This window comes from Scylla paramamosain, chromosome 24 (genome assembly GCF_035594125.1).
Source record: "Scylla paramamosain isolate STU-SP2022 chromosome 24, ASM3559412v1, whole genome shotgun sequence".
NCBI lineage: Eukaryota > Metazoa > Arthropoda > Malacostraca > Decapoda > Portunidae > Scylla > Scylla paramamosain.
In genome coordinates, this window is record NC_087174.1 from 11,742,201 (window position 1) to 11,768,327 (window position 26,127).

Genomic DNA, 26,127 nt, shown 5'->3' on the forward strand with positions numbered 1-26,127 from the left:
TCATTATTATTATTATTATTATCATTATTATTATTATTACTATTATTTATGTATTTTCATTCCGAAGCTGCTAAATGGGTTATGGCCACTTAGCCCCGAACGACAAATAATTAATTACTGCTAATGAGCCAAAAAGAGCGAGCGGGGTAATGTAGTACGGAAGGGACGCAACTTTTTATGACTTCCCATTAATAACTGACGCTTCCGTACTCTTTTTAAAACCCAAATATATAATGAGGCTGATGTGTCTTGACGCACAGCACGATAGTCACTCGGACGAGCTTGCTATTGGCTGGACACTGGGACTGACAACCAATAGGAGGGGAGTGATGTATTCTCCCCATGACTTCGTAGTGATTGAATTCCTTTCCAGCACTGAGAGAGAAAAGGAAAGTTTGCTCTAATTTGCTCTTTCATCGAGAGAAAGAAGTCAGAAGAGACGAGGAGTGTGTGGGGGGGAGGAGCAGATGGACCTATCCTGAAGGAGGAAGTTTCATGTAGTGAAAGAAAACGTGCTTGTTGAGACTGAGGTGGCTTTGACGTGTCAGGAGGAGAGATGAGGAGTGTGCAGGAGGAGGATGCAAAAGATGGATCCTCCCCACCCCACCCCCCGGTAGGAGAAAGAGAAGACCTAAGGCAAAGTTCATGGATGCAGTGAAAGAAAATATGCTTGTAATAGGTGAGACTGAGAAAGACGCAGAAGGCTGATCCGCTGTGGTGACTCCTGACGGCTGCAACTCAAAGAAGAGCATCGGGGGATAGAAGTATTGTATTACATTAATTTATCTGACCATTATATGCCTACAAAAAAATTAAAATGATTGATCCTTAAGTGCTAAAGTCATAAATTTTTTACTTTAATAATGTTGAAAGTTATTTGTAAGTTCCCAAATAAAGAGGGAAGAGAAAGTTAATTCTGTCCTTTCAAGAGACTGTACCAGAAAAAAAATAAATATCTAAACAGTTGCAGGGGATGATGGGAAAGATTAACTGGCGGTGAAGAGTTAAGTTACCAATAAAGCGAGGAACACAGGGGGCAATATTTATCCAAGAGATCATGGTTTTCCCCTCGCCTCGTAATTGCTGCCCTGACCCCGCGGCCCCCGGTGACCTGACCTAATTACATCGCGGTACGTGAAGTTAAAATTGACCGCGAACTTTTACCGATTCGAGCTAATTAACATACAAACACGGACAATTAGACCGAAGCGTACCAGTGATCGCGAAGCCGAGTCAGTGACCGAGTAAAGCAACGAGACGACGAATCAGAAGAGTGAGTGAGGGGACAAGTGAATGAATTGTGACGTTCTTGGTAAGTTAATAAACTCTAGCCTGCTATTATTTTTTTGGCAAACAATATATCCAATCAAAAATATTGTAGAGTAAATAGTAATACAAATAATTAGTCGTGATAACGAAGAACAAAAGATAAAAAAAAAAAAAACTAAACAACGATAACGAAGAGCAAAAGAGAGAAAAATAAACAATAACTAAACATAATAATAACAAAGAACAAAAGAAATAAATGAAGAAAGAAAGAAAGATAGAAAAAAAGTTGAGTAAAAATCTAAAAAGAAAAATGGACTAAACTCACGACAGACAGAATTGACCTGAGATTTGGTGGCGCTGACGGGCGTTATGGCGGGCCGGGCCGTTAATCAGGGGGTCATTTCCGGCTTCGGGACATCAGCCCCGAAGCCTCATTGATCAGCTTCACAAGGCTCGACCAGCTCCCCCTCCCTTCACGAGGACAATTTTCGCCCAGCACAAACCCATATGTTTCGCTTCGGCTGGCAAATATTTTCGTCCCACAGCCTGACGCAGAATACAGCTGAGGTCGCCAGGGTAACTGAAGGAGGCCACAGAACACGCAGAAAGCCTTGAAGGGACACAGGAAGCCATAGGGATGCGGAAAACACTGAACTGCAGCGCCAGGGTATAAATAGAAGCACTGGAGTAGATGTAAAGGGAATGATATTTGAGGAGACGCTTCGCTCTGAGTGGTAACCTAATTAGGTCGTTTTATTTCCCTGACTTGTTCCTGCCACGCGATTCGCTCTTATAAAGGCCATTACGGAATAAAGGTGAAGAAAAACACGAGTAGGGGATGCTAAAAATAGTCGAGAAAGTAAAAAGTAAAGGAAAAATACGAACAGGGGACGCTGAAAAATATACGAGCAAAAAAATAATATGCTTCGTGAGGTGCAGGAAAAAAATTAAAGTAAAAGAAAACACAAATAAGGAAGGATAAAAATAGACGAAAAACTAGTTATATATTCCATGAGATGCTGAAATAAGTAAATAATCTTGAAAATACAAAATGATAAAGAAAGAATGCTTTGTTTAGTGAGATTCTGCAATAAGAAATAAAATGGTTTGGAAGAAAAATACCGTGTCAAGACAGAGAGAGAGAGAGAGAGAGAGAGAGAGAGAGAGAGAGAGAGAGAGAGAGAGAGAGAGAGAGAGAGTTACCAAATATAGAATTCTTCCCTATGATATTCAAAGTATGATAAATGGGTGTTTATAAAATCTCTCTCTCTCTCTTTCTCTCTCTCTCTCTCTCTCTCTCTCTCTCTCTCTCTCTCTTTCTCTCACGCACACACACACAACGCGTTTTCTTCGCAGACATCCGAGTGTTTATCCTTCTTGTAATCTTTCTTGGGTTGTAGGGAACGTGTGGCTGAGTGTGTGGGTGTGAGCGTGCGTATGTGTGTGTTACAGTGATCACACGAATGGATATGAGGAGAGAAGATGTAATGCGGTGGAGGAAAGGAGAGAGAGAGGGAAAGGGAAGCAGGGAGGAAGGGAAGGTATGAGGAAAGAAAAGAAGGAGGCGAAGGAGAAAAGGGCACAGAGAGAGGGAATATGGGTAAGAGGAAGGAAAGGGGAAAAAAAGGGAAGGAGAAAACGAGACAGAGGGACAGAGGGAAGCAGGGTATGAGGGGGAAAAGGAGGAAGAGAGGGAGAAGAGTGTGGAGAAGTGTGGCGGGTGAATTTTTTGGTGGTGAGGAGGCGGGAATGTTGATGAGGTGAGACTGAGCGAGGCGAAGTGTGAAAGGAAGGGAGGAGGGGATGGAGGGAAGTGAAGGAGGAAATGAAGGTGTCATTAGCGGGAGGATATGTGAGAGAGAGAGAGAGAGAGAGAGAGAGAGAATCATATCCCTTTACATAATTCCAAACTAGTGCACGTAACAACCCAGTGAGATTCGAACCCGTGTAGCAAAGACTCGAAGCTTCATGGGAGGTGAAGAGAAGAAATAAGGTAATACCGCTTGACTCAGCCACGGTCAGCTCGGTAGCCGCACAAGAAGCAGCTTTTCCCCGGCCACCACCAGCTGCAGGAAATCGTGTTCACTGCCAAACGTGTGAGCTGAATGATCATAACAGAACTGACTGGCTACCGAGTGTTCCTGGTGGGAGTTTGGTACAAAGGAGGACGAGTGAACAAATGTAACCTTTCTCCCTAACTCTATTTTTTAGGGTTGGATAGGATTACGTTGAATATATCACGGGTATAGTTAGTGACGGATTGAATACAAATAACTGAAGTAAAGAATTGGGTTGTTACGTTAGTTTGTCATTATTTTATAACGTTGGAAACTAAAGGGAATGTAAAAGGGTAATTGATGTACACCAGCTGCAGGATATAGCGTCCATTGGCAAGAGTGTGAGCTGAGTGATCATAACATAGAGCTGGCTGGGTATTACTGGTGGGAGTTCAATGCAAAGGAGGAAGGGAGAAGCAGAGTAACCTTTCTCTTTAATACTGTCTTGAGGGTTGGATAGCATTACATTGAATCTGTCACGGGTATGACTGGTAACGAATAAAATAAGAACTAATTGGAGTAGCTAATTGGGCTGTTAAATCACTTTGGTATTTACAGAACAAAACGTAAAGTAAATAGACTATACTGTAAAAGGCCAGTTAACTTAGACAAGACATCTCCTGAACACTAAAAACTTATCTCATGCCATCATCAGTAAATATAAACCGATTTTTGCTTGCCTTACTGAGCTTATAACTACTTAATAATTTAAAACCACTGAGAAAAAGAGGTATCACCACCATCACCACCACCATCACCACTAACACCACCACCATTACTTCTACTACTACCACCACCACCACCACCACTACCACCACTCCATCAGGCATCAATTACGTAAAGCAATATTTCCCCAACTAATCAGACAAACAAATCCAGGACAGGTAGGCTCAACATATCAACGCAAATAACCCTGAAGGCAAGAATCCTGCGCTAGTTATTTTCTTTTCCTCGAAGACTGAAATTGATCTGGGAAGTCGAGGAGGTTAATTAAAATTCCTTGAGTTGTTAAAAAGAAAAATAATAATAATAATGTGAGGAGTGGGTGGAAATAATGACCCGAGAAATTATGCTGAGTAAAGTTAAGGGAAGTAAACAAATATATATTACTATTTTTTTGTTAGTGATTTTCCTTTAGGTTTCTTTTTTTTTTTTTATTTTGGACTAGTTCTCATATCAACTTTCATTTTCTTCTTTTTCGAAAGTGCTGAAGGGAGTTTTATGTATTTCTTTCCTTATTTTTTTTCTTTTCTTTCTTTGAGTGTAAGGTTTTCAACTTTTATATATATGTTTTTTCCTACTGCTGGTTTGTTTTTTCTTTGTATTCATTTTTTCTTTGTGTGTGTATGTGTGTGTGTGTGTGGTGTGTGGTGTTTTCATATTTCCTTTGACAGAGGTAAAAAGATTTCTCTCTCCCTCTCTCCTCTCTCCTTCTCCTCTCTCTCTCTCTCCTCTCTCTCTCCTCCTCTCTCTCTCTCCATCTCTCTCTCTCTCTCTCTCTCTCTCTCCTCTCTCTCTCTCTCTCTCACACACACACACACACACACACACTATAAACATCTTCCTGTCTCAGTCAGTCACTCCATCCACAGCACCACCACCACCACCACCACCACCACCACCACCACCATACGTTACACCAAATTTTCATCACCATCACAAACACCCACCACCACCATCATACTAAAACATCCACTTTTTACACTAATTTCACTAAACTCCACCTCTACCACCGCCACAAGCATCACCACCACATTAATATTTCATCCCCACCACCACCACCACCACCACCACACACCAGCACCACCACCAGCTAACTTCCTCTCCTAACTTGTAACTATTCCAAAACTCAATCTGTCACTACACTCGTCCTCGACAGAGAGAGAGAGAGAGAGAGAGAGAGAGAGAGAGAGAGAGAGAGAGAGAGAGAGAGAGAGAGAGAGAGAGAGTAATGTCCCTCTTCACTGTCTTTACTCAAACCTATCCATCGTTCGTAACTATTCACTCATTCACTTCACCCAAGCCCTCGTTTATCTATCCACCTAGTAAGATAGTCCACCCATTCGCTTAGCTGTCCGTCCGTCTGTCCATCCGTTCTCCTGTTCGTTTGTCCGTTCAGTCCGTCCGTCGCCAGCCTCGTCCATCTCGCCTACATAAAAGTGTTGGTCTGCTCATAAAAAAAAAAAAAAAAAACACTCGCCACGAAGATAGTGTAACAAAAAATGCTTGTCTGTCTGCCTGGCTGGTCTCTTTAACTGGCTTCCTGACGCTACGTTCTCTCTCTCTCTCTCTCTCTCTCTCTCTCTCTCTCTCTCTCTCTCTCTCTCTCTCTCTCTCTCTTCCATCACTTTCCGCCTCTCTCAGTCTTCCTCATTGACATTTTGTTCTCTGGGGAGGTGTGTGTGTGTGTGTGTGTGTGTGTGTATGAGAGAGAGAGAGAGAGAGAGAGAGAGAGAGAGAGAGAGAGAGAGAGAGAGAGAGAGAGAGAGAGAGAGAGAGAGAGAGAGAGAGAGAGAGAATCATTAGGTGGCCAAACCAGAAAATACTCGTAGTTATCGTTGAGTTTTTGATGAGTACTGCAATAAAAATCGTGTGTGTGTGTGTGTGTGTGTGTGTGTGTGTGTGTGTGTGTGTGTGTGTGTGTGTGTGTGTGTGTGTCGGGGCGTGCACGTGAAATGAACTGTGCATCAAGTAAAATAGAGAGAAGTAATAAACATGCTTTCTTGACATGAAATACCCATCGGTCAGCACACACACACACACACACACACACACACACGTATACCCTTCCACTTCACCTCGCCTGGCCAAAGGGTTTCGTTTGCTCACCTGCCACGCGTCCTGATTCACCTCCACTAAGACCCTTATTTCCCTGACAGCGCTCCAGCCACTACCTCCTGCCTCGCTCCGCCTCGCCTGGCTGCAGTGTGCCCCGCGACATGTTATGCCACTGCTTGGTCCCCGCCATTCACCCTCACTCCCTTGTTCCATTTCAACCTTCTTCCTTTACAGCCAGGATACAAGCTTTTAGCGTGTCTGTTGTTGTTGTGGTGGTGGTGGTGATGGTGGTGTTGTTATTGATGGTGGTTTTTTTTTTTTTTGTAGTGTTTTTTTTCGTATTTTTTGTTTTGTGTATACATAATCTCTCTCTCTCTCTCTCTCTGTCTCTCTCTCTCTCTCTCTCTCTCTCTCTCTCTCTCTCTCTCTCTCTCTCTCCTGATCATGATAAGGAAACAATTCTCAGAGGCAAGGAAAGAATACCACTGGAGGAACAAGTACAGAAAGTTTCCATATTCTTCCTTCTTTCTCATCACCACCACCAACACCACCACTACCACCACCACCACCACCACCACCATCACCATAACACTTTTTACTCCGTCATCACCATAACTTTTCCTCATCACCGTCAGTAACAGACATTCTTTCCATCACCACTGTCATCACCACCATCATCATTGAATTCTCTTTCCTCTCACCACTATAACCCTTCCTGCCTCATCACCATCAGTAGGAGACCTTTCCTTTCTCGTCACCATCATTAGCAATCTTTCTCTGCATCATCATCACCACAGCCATCACCACCATATCACTATTTTTTCTTTCACCATAATCTTTCCTTTCTCGTCATCATCATTAGCAAACATTCTCTCCATCATCATCACCACAACCATCACCACCATAGCACCCTTTTTTCCTTCACCATAATCTTTCCTGTCTAGACAATCACCATCATTAATAAACATTCTTTCACCACCACCACCCTCACCACCACCATCTTTATTAATCAGTTATTTCTTGTTCTCACCACCATCACCACCACCATCACCACCACCATCACCACCACACCCATTCCATCTCTCCTTACTACCACTAAAGTATCACCACACATTACCACAAACGACAACAAATTTCACCCATCACCACCACCACCACCATCACTATCACCACCACCATCACCACCCCTACTTCATTAAAACACTTAGGAAATATCTGGAAGTGTGAGAATTTACGAGTCCTTTGCTTAATAAATGACAAAATGACTTAATGTTACACTAGTTTAATTTTTCTTCCTCCAGCCGACAAAGACAAAGCGACTGAAAAAAAAGTGAAAAAAGAAAGTTATTTAAGAAAGTGGTGCTCAATTACTTCAGGAAATTGTTGTTGTCGATGAAAGAAAAAAGAAAAGAAAGAAAAGTAAGAAAGAAGGAAAGAAAGAACACCGGCTCAAGAAAATAAATAAAAGCGAATATCATAACCTGGAATGGAGAGAGAGAGAGAGAGAGAGAGAGAGAGAGAGAGAGAGAGAGAGAGAGAGAGAGAGAGAGAGAGAGAGAGAGAGAGAGAGAGAGAGAGAGAGAGAGAGAGAGAGCAGACTCGAATACGCGAATGGAATCTAATTTTAGTAGATAAAAAAAAAACGAAAAAGATACAGGAAAGTTTTGTTCCAAGAAGGAAAAGAAAAATACGAGAATGTTTCAAAGACAAAGAAATATTTTAAACTTATCTTCATTACCGCCGTAGAAGAAGAAAAAGAAGAAGAAAAGAAGAAGAAGAAGACGAAGATGATGATGATGATGATGATGATGATGATGATGATGATGATGATGTAGTAGTAGTAGTAGTAGTAGTAGTAGTAGTAGTAGCAGCAGTAGTAGTAGTAGCAGTAGTGATAGTAGTAGTAGTATTAGGAGTAGTAAGCCTCTCAGATCCCTTTTAATAGATTCTAATTCCTTCCACTCGACCAAAGGAAGCTGTTCTCGTAATTCCCGGCGTCTTTTTTTCTGAATTCTTAATATTTTCATGTAAAAGTCATTTACTGATTTAGAACTGCAAGAAACGCCTACATACTCTCTCTCTCTCTCTCTCTCTCTCTCTCTCTCTCTCTCTCTCTCTCTCTCTCTCTCTCTCTCTCTCTCTCTCTCATAAACCCAGCCTTATATTGCTTCTCTCCCAAACTCCTCCCCCCACCAACTTCCCTCATAAGACTACAGAGAAACTTTGCTTCTATCCATTTCAGCTCCATACAAAGTCACACACAAGCGCCTCCCCCTCCTTGTGCTCCTTCTCCCCCTCGTCTCCCCACATCACTCCCTCAAGCCCTCCACTCCCTACCACAGCCATAGTCACCCACACACTTTCACACACCTCCCCGTCTCACCCCCAGCTTCCACATCACAAAGAAATAATCTAGTCCATATTTAGATCAGTTCAGTCTTGTTTTGGCACCTTTCCCTCGAGTTTTGTTGGAAATTTTGTCGCTCGTCTCGCCTTCACTTACACCTTGTCCTTTGAAACGCTTCGCTCTCTCACCACAGATGCTTAGTCGGGTTCTCAAGAGTGTTTCTCCCGTTTATAATGTTAATCTGCCACTAGAACCATGAAAAACAAAACAAACAAACATAATTTTAACTTGAGTTTGAATGTAGCGGAGGTGCGGACAAAAGTGTTTCAGAATATGGCCCTCATTCCGCCAGTCGTGCAGTCTTATAGCTACAAATTCGGTGCCTTCCCTGTCTGTTCGCGCCTCTTACGCCTACACTTGTTCAGACGATATCCAATAAAACGTTTTATGACACACACACACACACACACACACACACACACACACACACACACACACACACACACACACACACACATGACTTCTCTCTCTCCTCCTACTCCTCCTCTTCCTCCTCCTTCTCCTACTCATGTGTCCCTCTCAATCAGTCTTCCTCTCCTTCAATTCACCATATCAATATTTTCATTCACAGTCAGACTAGATTACATCCTTGCCTTTCCTTCACTCGTCCCTCTTGTCCCTTTCCCTCCCTCCTTACCGACCCTACCCTCCCTCCCCTCCCTCCTTTCCCTCCCTGGCAGTGACCTCAAGATCTAAACTTCCCCTGCAAACACCGAAAGCCAGACTACATAGACTAACTCCCTCCCTCCCGTCGTCCCTCTGTTTGTCTCCTCATCTGCCTGTTTGTGTGTCTGTCTGCGCCCTCATTCCTGTCCACGTGTCGTGTTTGTGTCTGTCTATTGGAGAGAGAGAGAGAGAGAGAGAGAGAGAGAGAGAGAGAGAGAGAGAGAGAGAGAGAGAGAGAGTGGAAAGTTGGTGGATTCATGGTTCCTCTAGTCTTAACTCTCTCTCTCTCTCTCTCTCTCTCTCTCTCTCTCTCTCTCTCTCTCTCTCTCTCTCTCTCTCTCTCTCTCTCTCATTGCTTTGACACTACTACTACTACTACTACTACTACTACTACTACTACTACTACTACTACTACTACTACTACTACTACTACTACCATCATCACCACCACCACCACTACCACCACCACCACCACCACCACCACCATTACTACTACTACTACTACTACTATCGAATAAATAGATCAATACATAATACATGCAATAGTAACAAGCAAAACAAACAAAAAGGCCAAATGACATGAATAAATAAATAAATAAATAAATAAATAATAAAACACAAAGAGAACAGACAACCGCCATCACCATCATCACCACCACAAGCACCACCACCATCACGACCCAAGCACCAATACCTGTCTCACTGCTCACCTTAATATAAGTATTTTCTCTCCCACATACACAACCAACTTGCCTGAAACCAATATTCTGAATCACTAAACACAACCACCACCACCACCACCACTGCCCTCGTTCGGAAGTATGTGTGTGTTCGGCTTCTTGACTTTGGCTTCGTCTTCGTCTGTTTATAAGAAGCGAGGCCGGAGTGTATGGAGGAGGATGAAGGAAGGGGAAGGAAGGGGCAGGGAGGTTAGGAGGCGTGGGACACAAAAGGATACTGAGGATATTGGGGGGTGGGTACGGGGGTGAAGGATATTAGGAAGGCAATGTTATTTTGGCAAGAAGGAGGAGAAGGAGGAGGAAGAGGAAGGAGGAGATAAAAATATAAAAGGGATGAGGAGTAAACGGGTTAAAGGAGAGGAGATATGAAGGAAGAAGTGATGGAGGAATATGCTGAAGGAAAGGTTGAAGGAAGGAAGGAAGGAAAGAAAAAAAGAAGGAAGAAAGGAAGGAAAGAAAGAAGAAAGAAGGAAGGAAAGTTATTGATTTTTTTCTTTGTCCTCTTTGCTTGACATTCTTTTTTTCTCTCTCAGCGATCCATTTTCTTTAAGAACTCTCTTAAATATTTACTACACACCGACACACTTGAGAGAGAGAGAGAGAGAGAGAGAGAGAGAGAGAGAGAGAGAGAGAGAGAGAGAGAGAGAGAGAGAGAGAGAGAGAGAGAGAGGCACTCCAACACCCAATCATTATAACAATTTCTCCGCCATAACTTTCTCTTTCCTCCTCCCCTTTTAATTTTTCTTCTTTTACTTACTTCTTGCTCCTCTTCCTCTTATTTTTTTTCCTTCTTTTCCTTCTCCTCCTCTTCCCTCTCCTTCTTTGGTGCCTCAATCTTCTATTTTTTTCTCTTCTCTTCTTACTCTTCTTTCTTCTATAGCGCTTTCCTCCTTCTCCTCTTCCTCATCTCCTTTTCTCGCGCCTTCTTATATTTTTCTTTCTCCTCCTCTGGCATTTCCTTTTACTTCTCTTCCTTTTCTTCCTCCTCTTCGTATAACTTTACTACCACAACCGCCGCCGCCACCACTACCGCCGCCGCCCAGCTGTTGGTCCTGTCCCGAGCTAAGGACGGTCACCAATGATTACTCGTTTCTGGGACAATCTTGAACCGCGTGTTTGCTCGCTTCATCAGGTTACTGTCCCCCTAACGAGACTGTCCCCCCAGACCAGACCAGCCTTTCGTCTTACCAGCTCCTCTCCTCTAACTGAATGTCTTCAGCCTCTCTCTCTTCCCCGCAATGTCGCATCTCCTGCTATCTTCTATCGCTATTTTCTCGTCAACTGTACTTCTGATCTTGCTAACTTCATGCCTTTCGTCCTCCCGCGCCCTCGTTGCACACGACTTTCTACTTTTGCTCACCCCTATTCTATCCACCTCTCTAATGCAAGAGTTCACCAGTATTTTCAATCTTTCATCCCTTTCTCTGGTAAACTCTGGAGCTCCCTGGTTGCATCTGTATTTCCCTTATTTTATCCACCTCTCTAATGCAAGAGTTAACCAGTATTCTCAGTCTTTCATCCCTTTTTCTGGTAAACTCTGGAACTCCCTACCTGCTTCTGTATTTCTCCCTGCCTATAAATTGAATTCTTTCGAGAGCGAGGTCTCAAGACACTTCTCTCATTTGTGTTAAACTTTTTTGACTCTTTCTTTTCATGTGTATATATTTTGTTGCCTTTGACCAGTGCCCCTCTTGCATAAAAAGTCCCCCTCTCTATTACCTCCCTGCAAACTCACTTCGATTCTCCCCATCTCTATCCCTTCCCCACGAGCCCCCCACCCCCACTCTCTCTCTCTCTCTCTCTCTCTCTCTCTCTCTCTCTCTCTCTCTCTCTCACACCAGGACGGTCCCAGGAGAGCAGAGGAGGCCATGTTTTGTTACAATCAGTGGTATTTACTTCCTTCCTTTGATGCTGATGGGGAACAAATGTGTCCCTCGATGTATTTTTCCCGTGGTGTCTAATTGGCGATGGGGAAACAAATCAGTAGGGAAGGGGAAAAAAATAAGGAAAAGTTGAACTGATTAATTGACGAAGGGAAGAAAAGAGGGATGAAAAAGGTTTAGGAGGAAAGAAAATGGGTAAGGGAGGAATACTTAGGACAATGAGGGCAGATGATGGAGATAGAGAAGTTTGTGAGGGATCAGAGAATGAGGAAATAGGAGGAAATGGAGGAAAGAAGGATGGGACAGGGAAGAAAGGACGTAAGAAAAGAAGGACTGAAGAAAAAAGGGGGAGAAGATAGAAAGAAAAGGGTATAGAAAAGGAAAATAATATAGACAGGAGGGAAAATACAAGAAAATAATAAAGAAGAGAGGAAATGGAGAAAAGAGGAATGAAAGAGGGAGAAAAGGGTGCAGAGAAGAGAGAAAATGGAGAAAAGAAGGAAAAGACAGGAAAAAAGTGCAGAAGAAAGGAAGGGGACGGAGGAAAGAACTGGGACAAGGAGGAATGGGAAGGAAAAAAGGGAAAGAGGAATGGGGCAAGGAGGAAAGGGCTTAGGAAGGGAAGGGAAGGGAAGGGAAGAAAGAGAAGGAGAGAAGGATGGGATGGGAAGAAAGGTTTGAGAAGAGTTTCAAAGACAGAGAAAAGAAAAATTTTAAAACTTATTAAACAATGCATATATAAATTAAAGTCTGTCTCTCTCTCTCTCTCTCTCTCTCTCTCTCTCTCTCTCTCTCTCTCTCTCTCTCTCTCTCTCTCTCTCTCTCTCTCTCTCTTGCTGCAAATTAAATGCCGTTTAATGAAATCGCCAATTATTGCTTATCTTCAGACCATTACTTTCATTTTATGCTCGAGTAAAAAAAAGAAAGAAAAGAAAAAAAGCTTAATTAGAAAAGTTTCCTGCTCATAACAGACGCGCTTAAGGCTTGTTAATCTTTAGACCAAGTTATCTTTGGCAAATCTGTTTTTCATGGCGTTAATTAAGCTTTTTTTTTTATTTTATTTCCTGCGGGTGTGAATGACTTAAACACACACACACACACACACACACACACACACACACACACACACACACACACACACACACACACACTTTATAGCCAAAATGACGAATCACATACTGCAAAATACACGAGTAACAAAATTTATTCAAATGAATAATAAAGAAAATAACACGTAGAACTGAAACACATATCTGTCTGTCAATTGTCTAAATAAAACTACAATGTCATGTTTTTTTTTTAGGTAGAGAAATAGGAGACCTGAAAAGAAGAAAAAAGCAAAAAGAAGAAAAGAAGAAGAAGAAGAAGAAGAAGAAGAAGAAGAAGAAGAAGAAGAAGAAGAAGAAGAAAACTCAATTCTTTCCTGTATGATTGAACTTTCCAAGAACGACAAACGGAAAACACTCATTTAACACTCAACGTGAACCTTAAGTGTCGGTCTCTGTGTGTCTATCTGTGCGTGCGTGCGTGCGTGTGTGTGTGTGTGTGTGTGTGTGTGTGTGTGTGTGTGTGTGTGTGTGTGTGTGTGTGTGTGTGTGTGTGTGTGTGTGTGTGTGTGTGTGTGTGTGTGTGTGTGCGTGTGTGTCTGTTTGAAAGGCGACAATCATCCATCATTTCCACGCTTCAGACAAACGGATGACTTGACAAGCCTTTCTGATTGGGAGAGCGAGGGCCAGAGTCAGGGAGGCGAGGAAATATAATGACAGACGACCAAGAGGAGGAGGAGGAGGAGGAGGAGGAGGAGAAAGAGGAGGAGGAGGAGGAACGGAAAAAACTATCAGTTTTCTCAGATTTTTCAGTGACGTTTTACAACTTCAACTCCTCCTCCTCGTGATCCTCCTCCTCCTCCTCCTCCTCCTCTTCCTCGTAACTACCCGCCATTTTAACCACTAAGAGAGAGAAAGAAAAAAATACTTCAACACAAAGCCTTTCACTGATCTATTCTCTTCCTCGTCCTCTTTATCCTCCTCCCCTTCCTCCTCCTCCTCCACCTCCTCCTCTTCTTTCTCCTCCTCTTCCTCCTCCCCGCGTTGTTTCAAGAGCCGTGCAGACGGACACTCAATAAGATAAGAAAAGGATGTCTTGGACTTTTTCTTCCCGAGTCTTTTTCTAAACCCTCCTCTGTGTGTCCTTCTCTCCGTCTCTCTTTCTTTCTCTCTGTCTATCTGTCCGGCTGGTTGGTTATATTGCTGGAAGAGGAGGAGGAGAAGGAGGAGGAAAAGGACGAATACAAAGGAATGCAAAGAAAGTCCAAACAGCAACAGAACTCCTTACTAAACTGTTTCGGTAACTATTCTACGCTATTAGTGAGAGAGACAGGATAATACAGACGCTCCTCCCCACCACTCTCATCACTCTAACCAATACTGCCCAGAAAAAAAAAAATTGTTGTATAGAAAAACCACATGAATTTGAGAGGAAAGTAATAAAGAATTAAGTCTAAGAGGAGGAGGAGGAAGAGGAGGAAGAAGGGGAAGAAGAGAGAGGGAGAGAGAGAGAGAGATAAAAAGCTACTCCAATTTCACTTGTTAATCGTTAAGACTGTAAAGATATGTAACAGGAGGAAATGAGAGGCAAGGGGGGAGGGAGGAAGGTAACAAGAGAGAAATTAGAAGAAAGGAAGAGTAAAAAAAGAAAGACAGGTAGGAAAAGAGGATGAGAGGCAAAGAAGAGAAGGAAGAGTAAGTAGAGAGACAGGTTAGCAGAGAGAGAGGAGGATAATATGAGAGAGAAGTAGAGATAGGTAAGGAAAGGGAGTAAGAACAGAAAGGAAGAACGGAAAGCAGAACAGGAGAGATAAGCAAGGAAAGGAAGATAAAGAAGAGAAAGGAAGATAATAAAAGTGAAATTAGAGGTAGGCAAGGAAAGGAAGGGTAAGGAAAGAAAGGAAGAAAGGAAAAGAGAACAGGAAAGATAAGCAATGGAAGGAAGAGTAAGAAGAGAGGAAGATAAGAAAATATAGAAATTAGAGATAAGCAAGGAAATGAAGAGTAACACAAGAAAGGAAGAAAGGAAGAGAAATGAGAAGAGGTTAACCAAATAAAGAGATAGATAAAAATAGATAGATAGATAGATAGATAGATAGATAAACAGAGAGAGAGAGAGAGAGAGAGAGAGAGAGAGAGAGAGAGAGAGAGAGAGAGAGAGAGAGAGAGAGAGAGAGAGAGAGTAAGAAAGAGACACAGCTAATCATGGAGAAAGGATAGGAAAGGGAGTAGCAAAATTTCCACAGCCTTTCGTTCAAAATCATCCTAATTAAACGCTGCCACTTTGCCACTTAAGCAGTCAAGAGGGGAAACTGACGGACGGAGCTTTTAAACCTCTCAACTCCCCGCCACTTCAAGTCACACGCGTCGCAGGTCAAACGTAGCAAATCAAGTGGAAACGAGGCCCTTTGCACCAAATCACTTGACCTCCATCACACGGACGCAAATGAAGGAGTTAAACAGAAAAAAAGACCAGAATCTATTAGTCGGAACTTGAAAGGCTGAAGGCTAAACATAGACGCACCCTTGACTGGGCCACTGCGACACTGCCTCTCCCAGTAATCAAGATGAGAACGGGAGGGAGAAAACTGCAAGGAGACGATGAGGAGACCGACACGTGGATGGGAGGCTGGGGAGAGAGAGTAGGGTAGCATTGGTGTGTTGGGTATTAGTACGAGACAAAAAAATGAGGAAAGACAGGCGTGTGGAGTAAAGACGAGTGACTGAAAGACTAGGAGGGGTTGGGGAGTGTCTGGAGATGGTGGAGATGAACGAGGAGTAACAGGGTTTGACAGGGAGTGACTATAGGAGTGCTTTGTAGTGAAGATGAATGGAAATGGGAGTGATTTTGAGTGTTTTGGAGTGACGAGGTATGAAAATGAGAGTGGTTTGGAGTGTTCTGGAGTGACGAGTTATGAAAATGAGTGATTTGGAGTGTTTTGGAGTGACGAGGTATGAAAACGGGAGTGATTTGGAGTGTTCTGAAATGACGAGGTATGAAAATGAGCGTGGCTGGGAGGCTTCTGGAGTGAGGAGTATAAAAAGATATGAGCGACTAGGAGTGTTTTGAAATTATGAAATTATATGGAGTTGACTGAAATGACTTGAAGTGATAAGAAATGATAAGGAAAGACAAAAAGTTATTGAAAGAGGTGAAAAATGACTGCGAGTGACAAGAAACGACAAAGAATGATTAGGAATGAGTGGTAATGACACACAATCATAAAGAGTGCCAAGAGGCCACAGAGAGGAATTAGGAATAACTGAGAATGACACGGAATGATAACCAGCGGCAAGAAACGACAGGGAGTGATTAAGAATGACTGAGTAACGAGGAACGGCAAGAAACAAGAGTGGTGGTGAATAACTGGTCAGGAGAGGAAGGGGAGTGAAAGCAGCAGGAACTGGTGATAAAAGAGACACAGAGAGAAACAGAGAGACACCAGGGAACTACAAAAGGGATAAATTAGAGGTATAAAATGAGAGGAATGAAAGAGAGAAATTAATAAAACTTAGAAAAAGGAATGAGGACAACAGAAACTGATGATAAAGGAAGAACAGAAAGCGACAAAGGGACACCAAGGGATTAGAAGAAAGTAGAAGTATAATAGGAATGAAAGACAGGAAAATAATGATGCAGAGACAGCGGTAAAACAAGTAGAAGAATGAGACTTGTTTCTGACACAAAGTAGGGCAGTGGAAGATGCGAAGATGGGCGTAAGGCAAACAGGGACGAAGAAAACGAAACACGGATGAAGAAAACGTAATTCTAAAACTATCTTCCTTCCACGTCTATTTCATCTTGTCCTCCCACGCTCTCCCTCCGCTGTTTACTCATCGTGAAGAGGCAAATACCTTCCTGTCTCTTGGTATATGCTGGTTCGTCAGAGATTCAGATGCCTTACACCTTCCCCCTCATCCCTCTGTACTTTATCCTCTCTCCTCCTGCCTCCCGTGACCTCCTCCCTCCCCTCCTCACCTGCCACTCTGATCACAGGTAACCAAAAGGAGCCAGGCTTATGGGAAAGGTGTAAAGGTTTCTGACAGATGTGTAGTAGCAGGTGTGGATGGTTTTCTCGCCTGCGTATATGGAGGAAGGGAAGAAGGGAGGGAATGAAGGGAAAGGGAAGTACAATACGTGGAAAAATGAGATGCTGAAAGGGAAGAAGGGGGAAAAATAGATTTGTTGATTTTTAAAAAAGAAATTCTGAGATGAGGATTTTCTGTGTGTGTGAGAGAGAGAGAGAGAGAGAGAGAGAGAGAGAGAGAGAGAGAGAGAGAGAGAGAGAGAGAGAGAGAGAGAGAGAGAGTAATGGGGAGTATAAGTCATGATACACACTTCTCTGAGATTCACTTACGTCTTAAGATTAATTACTGACAGTGTTGTTTCCTCTTGCCCTCCGTTACGCACACAAACACACACACACACACACACACACACACACACACACACACACACACACACATTATTATTATTATTATTATTATTATTATTATTATTATTATTATCATTATCATTATTATTATTATTATTATTTTATTAACCACAACGCTACTTTCAACATGTAATTACAAAGTTAAAGGTAAAATGGCAGTGACGCTGTCGGTCCACTGCAAAGTAGCAAAACTGTTATGAAGTCCATTAAGAACAGTAAGCAGTATTAATACACTATCAATATAAAAGGACAAGTTAAAATACGTAATGCTCTACAAATGGTTTACAAATAATAATTAGTTTCTATAGAGGATTATTTGATTTTATAAAATAATTGAATATTCTAAACATAATATTGTTAAAGGAAAATAACATAATATAGAATTAACGCTTAAAAAATTCTAGCCAATAAAATTTAAAAAGTTATTACATACCAAAACTATGAAATAATAAAAGATAAAACTAACTAATAAAACTAACCTAATTAAAAAAGTTACTTATTGTTAATCAACGACTTAAAAATACAAAAATATAAAATAAATAAAACTGCCTACATAGCTACAAGTCATAAAAATGATAACACAACACTTGACTAAAATAATATCACACAAAATGATCGACATGCCGAAAATTCAGTCCGTGTAAATTTCTAAAACTTCCCAGATGAAATTCCCAGATGATTTTGCATACAAGTGTATTATCCACATTTGCCAAAAATAAGTTAGTGGTGGTATATATATATATATATATATATATATATATATATATATATATATATATATATATATATATATATATATATATAGAGAGAGAGAGAGAGAGAGAGAGAGAGAGAGAGAGAGAGAGAGAGAGAGAGAGAGAGAGAGAGAGAGAGAGAGAGAGAGAGAGAGAGAGAGAGAGAGAGAGAGAGACTAATAAAAGTATTTCTTAACCTGAAAAGAAAGAAAAAAGCAAACATTAGATGTGTGCAGTGTGTCATCCTTCGTGGCTTACCCAATGTTTCCTGACGGCGACGCGCGAGGCAGGCGAGGAGAGAACCAGAGATGAAGGGAAGGATGTCGTGTGAGGGGAGGGAATGTTTCTGTTGGTGCTGCTGCTGTTGTTATTGTTGTGTTGGTTATGTGTTGTACTGGCCTAACAGGACACCCGCGTAAGCTCAGTAACACAGTCAAGCCACACAGACGGCGGTGTACCCTTTGCTGTAACACTTCGGAACCTACAAAGTTTTGTTTTTCCTGGGTTTTGTTTGCGCGTCTCCAAACAAAGGCCACGAGAAGCAAAGGTGTGAATCCAAACGACTGCTTTGTAGTGACGCGCTCCGTGTTAGAACAGAGGTGACGCCCTGACTGTGACTGAGCGCTGGCGTCCTGCGAGGCCTGCACGCAACACACCACCTGCACAACAACAACAACAACAGCAACAACAACATCTACCACTACTAGCAGCAGCAGTAGCAGTAGCTGTAGCTAGGAGTTCAGGACTGGCGCGTGGCCGTAAGGGGAATCTTCCTTTGAGGGAGGAGCAGCAGGTGAACTGAAGTCTCATGGCTTCATGGCCTGGGCTGTCTTGTTCATGCTCAGTCTGAGGGCCTGACCTGTCACAGACCTGCCCTCAATGGCTTGGCGGCGTGGTTGGCAGGGTGGTTGGCGCCACCCTCACCCAGATACCCATCATTGCAGAACATGGCGGCGAGGCACTGCTGCTTTCACTGAGGCCCCTTCACCTTGCCTCCTGCAGGGCTGAAGTAAGGCACAGCCTGGTGTGCTGTAGCGGTGCACGTCAGCACCTGCACGAGGGCGGCCAGCGCCACCTGCCTCCTGAAGACGGCCACCCCGTTCGCCACGCAGCGCACAGTGACGGGGGTCTGCCGTCCTCCCCAGCAGCCCAGGCCCATCTTGGCTACCTGGGCAGGACTGAGGGTTCCGCTCCCCCCACTGGAGAAGGTGAACGAAGCACTGCGGCGCAGCACCCGGCCTGGGAGGGGACAGCCGCACACTCGCTGAGTCACGGGGCAGCCTCAGCCGCACGGGGACATGCAAACAGTTGTTCTGTTGTTTCGTTGTGACGACTGTCCGAAAAAGAAAATCCTGTTGTGTTGTGGTTCTGCGATGAACAAATTTCATGGATGGAGTAAATGAGTGAGTGTGACATCATGGTGACTCCCTCACCTGCACACACACCTGAGGGCGCCACAGTGAGGCTGTGACGCACACACCGCGCACAAAGAGAGAAACAGAAAGAGAGAGAGAGAGAGAGAGAGAGAGAGAGAGAGAGAGAGAGAGAGAGAGAGAGAGAGAGAGAGAGAGAGAGAGAGAGAGCCAAGGGACAGCGAAAAAAAACAGAAAAAAAGGAAAAACCAGGAAAAGGAAAAAGGAAAAAAAAGGTAAAAAGGGAAAAAAATGTAGGAAACGAAGCATTTTTCCACCACACGAGCGCAGAGAATGAAGACAAAATATCCCTCCATTTTGTATCATTAACATAACCACGCTGGCCTGCCCTAGATAGCGGCTAAATTTACCGTTAATGTATAGTACTCCACCTCCCTTGCATTACCTCCTGCACTTTACTACTAACCTACACCCTCCCTGGTACCGCGGCTAGTGTAAACAAAGGCCACACACCGCCAAGGCCTCGTCCTCTAAATATTTAAAACGATCTCCCAAAACCTGCTTCTTTTTACGTGCAGTAGACGAATGGTATAAAAAGATTGCGTAAGGGAAGCCATAAGGAAAATGTTTTGGCAGAATGCTATAGTGTTTTTGCTTGGTGTAATGGAGAGTTATTTTCTCTCTCCCTCTTTCTCTAAATATTTAACACGATCTCCCAGAACCTGGTATTTATTTATTTATTTATTTTTTTTAAGTACAGCAGACGAATGTTGTAGAAAAAAATTACATAAGAGAAGCCATAATGGAAGAATGGTGTAGTTTTGTTGCTTGGTGTAGTGGAGACGAATTATTGGTAGTTTTTCTCCCTCTGGCTTCTGTTCGAGCAAAGAAGATCTGGTATAGAAAAGTTGCATTAAGAGAAGCGAATAAGGAAAGCGTATTGGTAAAATGTTATGGTTTTGTTGCTTGGTGTAATGCAGTTTTTTTCTTTGTCCTTTAGCATTTATGTGGAAGCGTGCACTGGAGAGATCAGTTGTTGTAAGTGTGTTGTAGTAAGAGTGTGATGTATTAAGAGTGTGTTGTAGGAGTGAGTTGTAGTAAAAGTGTGAGTTGTAGTAAGAGTGTGTTGTAATATGAATGAGTTGTAGTAAGAGTGTGTTGTAATATGAATGAGTTGTAGTAAGAGTGTGTTGTAATATGAATGAGTTGTAATAAGAGTGAGTTGTAGTAAGAGGGTGTTGTACTAAGAGTGCGTAGTTGCAACGATAAGGGAAGCGTATTGAGGGAAGATTATATAGACAAACTAGACGAAAGAAGATTAGATAGATTAAACAAAAATAGAGAAATACAAAAAAAAAATAGACAGTGAACAAAAGATTTGACAAGTAAAATAAAAGAATAGACATAAAACAACAAATAAAACAGATAAAACAAAAGATTAGACAGATTAGACAAAAGATTAGAGAAATTAGACAAATGAGAATTAGACAGATTAGACATTAGAAGAACAGACAGATGAGACAGAAAATAATTAGATAAATTAGACAAAAGAAGATTAGACAAAAAAAAGATTAGGCAGATTACACAAAAAAAAATAAACAGATTAAACAAAAGACGATTAGACAGATTAGACAAAAGGAGATTAAACAGACTAAACAAAAAAAAAAAGATTAAAGAGATTAAACAAAAGAGGGTTAGACAGATTAGACAAAATAATAGACAGATTAGATAAAATATTAGACGGAGTGACAAAAGATCAGACAAATTAGACAAAAGAAGATTAGACAAAAGATCAGACAAAATAGACAAAATAGACAAAATAGACAAAAGATCAGACAAAATAGAGAAAATAGACAAAATAGACAAAATAGACAAAAGATCAGACAAAATAGACAAAATAGACAAAATAGACAAAAGATCAGACAAAATAGACAAAAGATCAGACAAAATAGACAAAATAGACAAAAGATCAGACAAAATAGACAAAATAGACAAAAGATCAGACAAAATAGAGAAAATAGACAAAATAGACAAAATAGACAAAATAGACAAAAGATCAGACAAAATAGACAAAATAGACAAAAGATCAGACAAAATAGACAAAATAGACAAAAGATCAGACAAAATAGACAAAAGAAGATTAGACAAAAGATCAGACAAAATAGACAAAAGAAGATTAGACATTCGGATGACAGGTGAAAATAATTAAATTCCTCCATACAAACACTGCCACGTGAAGACCTGAGAACTTGTAGCAACTTCCCTAATTTTTTACGTTCTCATGTTCACCTAATCTCTCTCTCACATATCATCCTTCGACCTGATCTAATTTTAATCCAATCCAATCCTATTCAGCCCTATCCTATCGCATCCAGACCCCCAGTGAGGTCTTCCCAGTCCTTACACTCCCCCCTTCACTTCCACAGACAGCCCTTGGGAAATCAGGGCTAAGGGACGACTGTAGGAGAGTCTTCTTATGGTACAGTAGGAGGTAGAAATCCTACTCTCTATCTCTTTCTCTCTCTCTACTCTTTTCCCCTGATTTTCTCTCTCTCTCTCTCTCTCTCTCTCTCTCTCTCTCTCTCTCTCTCTCTCTCTCTCTCTCTCTCTCTCTCTCTCTCTCTCTTCCTTCGTCCTAATCTTTCGCCATTCTTCCTATTTTTTTTCCTATTCTCACTCTCCTTGCTTCTCTCTCTTTTCCTACTCTTGTTTTTTGTGCATATTCTCTCTCTCTCTCTCTCTCTCTCTCTCTCTCTCTCTCTCTCTCTCTCTCTCTCTCTCTCTCTCTCTCTCTCTCTCTCTCTCTCTCTCTTCTTACCGCTCATTTCCTCCCTTCACATATCTTTACAGCCTCTCCCCCCTCCTTTCCCCCTCCTCTCTCTTTTCTACACCTCTTTCCCTCTCTTTCACACACCTTCATATTCTGTCTTCCCTTCCTTCCCTCCTGTCCTTATCTCCCTCCCTCCCTCCGCCCATCCTTCATATGTTTATCTCCTTTCCTTCCCTCCTTCACACATTCTTATCTTCCTCCCTCCTGCATCCTCTCCTCCTCTCCTTCTAACTTGACGCGTAAGGAAAAAGAAGGAATGCATTATTATTATTATGCTGGGACGAAAATTTTTAAAACTTCTTTCTTTTTCTTCAGTTCTTCCTGTTTTTTTCTTTTTTTTGGGTTCATGTTTTCATTTCATTCGTAATACTATCGTTATTGCTATTTTTGTTATTCATTATTGTTATCATTACATGTTGTCGTGATTATCAAAACGGCTTCACCATCACAAACGACAACAACAACAACAACAACAATAACATCAACAACAATAACCGGTACCCCTCCTATATAAAAACAAAAACAACAACAATTACTACTACTCTTACTACCACCACTACTACTACTACTACTACTACTACTACTACTACTACTACTACTACTACTACCACTCCTACTACTACTACTACTACTACTACTACTAATACTAGTACTACTAGTACTTTTACTACTACTACTACCGCCAGTACCACTACCACCACCACTACTACTACTACGTAGCTACTACTACCACTACTACTGCTACTACAAATAGCATAAGAAAAATTCGCAGCAGAAAAGAAAAATTCGCAGCAGAAAAGAGAAGCAAGAGAGAGAGAGAGAGAGAGAGAGAGAGAGAGAGAGAGAGAGAGAGAGAGAGAGAGAGAGAGAGAGAGAGAGAGATTGTTGTTTTCCATCTTATTATGATTTCTTGCACGCCATCACGCTTCCTTGCACCTACTTTTCCTCCTCCTCCTCCTCCTCCTCCTCCTCCTCCTCCTCCTCCTCCTCCTCTTCCTCTCTTCCCTCTCCTCCTCCTCCTCCTCTTCCTCCTCTTCGACACAACACGGCTGCCTCATCATTCAGGGAGCGGCGCCCCCACCTTAGGAAACCCTAGATATGACCACGAGAGTACTGATACGGGTGGGAGGAGAGGGAAGAGATTGAGGGGGTGTGAGAGAGAGAGGGAAGGGGTTAAGGGAGTGAGGAGGGAGAAGGGGAGAGGTAGGAGTAAAAAATATGTTTGTTATTCTCTTCCACTGCTGAAGGAAGGAGGAAGAAGGGAAGATGGAGGACGAAGAAGGAGAGGAAGAGAGAGAGAGATGGAGGAGCAAGGATAGAAAGGGTGATGTAGGAGGAGGGAGGGAAGAGAACCGTAAGTAGGTGGAGGAAAAGATTGGTAGATTTTTCTTTATCTTTTTCTCGTTCTCTTTCGTTTGTCTGCTTCCCTGTTGATTAACTTAGTGCTCTCTCTCTCTCTCTCTCTCTCTCTCTCTCTCTCTCTCTCTCTCTCTCTCTCTCTCTCTCTCTCTCTCTCTCATTATATCATTCACTCACCTTTCGTTTTCTCATTTTTTGTCTCACATTCTACAATTCTCATTTACTTTCTTTCTATCTCCTTCACTGCTTTTGCTCTACATTTTCTCTCTCCTTCAGTCCTCCTTTACTTTATTTTTTTTTCTCTCTTTCAATCCCTCTTTATCATATTTCTTTAATTTTCATATTTTTCATTCTTTTTTTTTCTTTTGCACATGTCTGGTATCTCTTTGTAGATTACCTCCTTTTCTTTCCTCCCTCCTTCTCTTCCCTCCGTCTCACCATCTTCCCTCCCTCCTGTCCCTGAATCCTCCAGTACGTTCTCCCTTCTCTCCCTCCCTTCCCTCTCTTTCTTCCCTTTCTCCTTCTCTTCTCTCCCTCCTTCCTGTCCTTCCTTCTCCTTCCTTCCGTCCTTCCATCATTCTCTTTCTTCCTTCCTTCCTCCCTTCTTTCCTTTTACGTCCCTCCCTCCCCCTTTTCTTCCCTTCCTTCCCTCTATCCTATCCTTACATCTTTCCTTTTCGTCCTTCCCTCCCGCCGTTCCCTCCTTGGATTTGCGACTCCCAGCCCACAACAGCAGCTGCAAATGTCTCAGTACGAGCCTAGAAAACCTAATGATACCAACTTCTGAAGGAGTTTTCGGTCCGTTCTGTTCGCTGGAAACTTCGTGGAATCTGTTCTTGCTTACAAAACACTTCACTCTTCCACTGTTCGTCCTTTCTTCTTCCCCGAACTTCCAACTACTAAGTCGTAACTCGTAACTCTTTCTCACGACCACTTTATGTTACTAATCACTCGCTAATTCTTCGTAAACTTGTGTGTTTCTTCGTGTTTTGTACTTTGTGGTTTTCTTTATTTAATCTTTTCTCTCTTTCGTTCTTTTTTTCTTTCTTTTTGCTTTTTCCCGCTCTTTGTTCATAGTTTTCTGGCTCTCTTTCCTTCTTTTCTTTGTTGTCAGTTTTCTGTTTTTCTCCCTATCCTTTCTTCAAAATCTTTCTGTCCTCTTTTGTGTTTTTCATTTTCAGCTTCTTTTTTCACTTATTTCTTAATCTTCGTAGAAAAATTTGTCTGTGTTTTTTTTTTCCTTCGCTGTCAGTTTCCTTTTAGTTTTTCTTCCTGGTATTCGTCCAGAAATTTGTGTATCTCTTTGTTTCCCGCATTCTCTGTGTCCGTCTTTGTTTTCACTTTCTTGTACTCTTCCTCCACTCCACTTAACGTTAGTCTCCCAATAACCTCCCTCAAGCTTTGTATTTCTGTACCTCCTTCGTTTTCTCTTTCTTTCCTCCGTCGTGTTTTACACTCTTCTTCTTCTTCTTCTTCCTCCTCCTCCTCTGGTCTTATCTCCACACCACTCACTATAATTCTCTTGTTTTTCGTAGAAACTCTACTTTCTTCCTCCTCCTCCTTCTCCTCTTACTCTTCCTCCACCGGGTGTCATGCTCGTATTCATGAGGCACTTTCATATTCATGGTCCCTCGGGGGACGAAAAAAGTATTCATCCATCCAACACCCCCACCACCACCACCACCACCACCACCATTCTCCCCTCCTTTTTGTTTTCAATTAGTATACTCTTAACCACTCCACTACTACACCATTACTACTATCATCACCACTATAACAAAAAAAACATTAACTATTTTTTCCCCTCTCCACCACTCACGTCTTTTTAAGATTAGTATACCTTTAACTGCTCCCCTTCAGCTCCCATCATCATTACCACCATTACCAGCAGCAGCACTATATACTTCACAAAACCCTATTATCAGCCATTACCTTTATTTTCTCCACTCTACCAATTCTTCCACTCCCTCCCCCATTTTCTCTCTCTCTCTCTCTCTCTCTCTCTCTCTCTCTCTCTCTCTCTCTCTCTCTCTCTCTCTCTCTCTCTCTCTCTCTCTCTCTCTCTCTTGAATCTTCACTGGTACACCATTGTTTGGGATACTGTAGTTATAGTGCCTCTGTGTTTCCGCTTGTCTGTGATTTTCATTATTTTAAGAGGGAGATATCAAGACACTCCTCGTAACTCGAAATTTACTCAAGTGCCGAATTCTTTATGGCGTTTTTTCTTTTTTCCTATTTCTTGTTGCCTACTGCCAAAGCCCTTCTTACATAATAAAAAAATAAATAAAACACGAATAATACTTGATAATTTGCGAGTTTATAGTAAAAAAAACTGCGTAGGGGTGAAATAGTTTGACTCTTAATGCTTCTCCCCCAATTCCCAACTTCCAAACTTCACTTTCTTATTCTACAAACTCCCCCACTACTGCTCTATTTCTTCCTCCGTCCCTGTGAAACTCAACTCCCCATTCTATACTGTCACCCCGCCTCACACCATCTGACCCGGCCCAACCTCGTATCTTTGTCTCCCTGCCACCCAGCCATTCTCC